The sequence below is a fragment of the Rousettus aegyptiacus genome, unplaced genomic scaffold (genome assembly GCF_014176215.1).
Source record: "Rousettus aegyptiacus isolate mRouAeg1 unplaced genomic scaffold, mRouAeg1.p scaffold_m13_p_9, whole genome shotgun sequence".
NCBI lineage: Eukaryota > Metazoa > Chordata > Mammalia > Chiroptera > Pteropodidae > Rousettus > Rousettus aegyptiacus.
Window position 1 is genome coordinate 21,548,755 of NW_023416312.1, and position 1,297 is coordinate 21,550,051.

Sequence of the window (1,297 nt, forward strand, 5' to 3'; positions counted from 1 at the left end):
AGCCATCCTAGTGGATGGGAAGTGGTTTCTCATTGTGATTTTGATTTGAATTTCCCTAATCACTAATGGAGTTGAGGATATTTTTATGGGTTCGTCTATAGAGACAGTAGCTAGAAATCATATGAAGAAATTAATAACAGTGGTAAAAGTAACTACATAAGTAAATATAAAAGATAGTATTATTGCATGTTGAGTTTATAACTCCTCTTGTACTATAGTATTTAAAAATGCATAAAATAATTATCAGAGCATATTAACAGGCACGCGATATATATAATATGTAATTTCTGACAATAACAGCATGAAGGGGAGAATTAGAGCTGTATAGTTGCAGATTTCATATACTATTAAAGCTAAGTAGCTATCAATTCAAAAGAGAGTGTTTGAAGTTGAAGGTGTTAACTGTAATCTGCAGGATAATCATTATGAAAATAAATAAAAATATACACAGGGAAATAAATGAGGGTTTATCAGAATTATTCACTACAAAAAAATCAACTAAACATAAAATAAGTTAGTAACAGAGAAATCGAGGGACAAAAAACATACCTAAATATATTTTATATGTAAAATACAAAAACAAATATAAAAACTTAAAGGCGGAATTGAGGAAGAGAAAACAAATTGAAAAATAGCAGAACTAAATCTTCCCTTATCAATAATCACTTTAAATGTATGTGATGCAGATAAAGCAAACTTGAAGGGAAATTTACAGCTGTTAAGTGCCTAAATTAAAAAAGAAAAAAGAAAGATCTCAAATCTTACTTTACACCTTAACAACCTAGAACAAGAAACTTACCCATCCCCGGGGGAGGGAACATAGTTAGCACAAGGAAGGAAATAATAAATATTAGTGGGTAGATAAATAAAATAGAGAATAGAGAATAGAAAAACAAAGAGAAAAATCAATGAACCCCAAAGTTCTTTCTTTAAAAGATTGACAAAAGCAACAGCCGTTAGTCTTGACTAAGAAGAAGGAGGAGGAAGAGGAGGAAGAGGAGGAGGAGGAGGAGGAGGAGGAGGAGGAGGAGGAGGGGGAGGGGGAGGAGGAGGAGGAGGAGGAGAAGGAGGAGGAGGAGGAGGAGGGGGAGGAGGAGGAGGAGGAGGAGGAGGAGGAGGAGTAGTAAGAATAAATAACTAAAAACTGGAAAGAAAGAATATGGGGACATTACTACTGACTTTACAAAAATATAAAGTGTTTTAAAAGTATGCAGTGAACAATTATGCCAACAAATTTGATAACCTAGATAAAACAAATTCCTAGAAACGCTCGAACCACCAACATAATTAAGAAGAA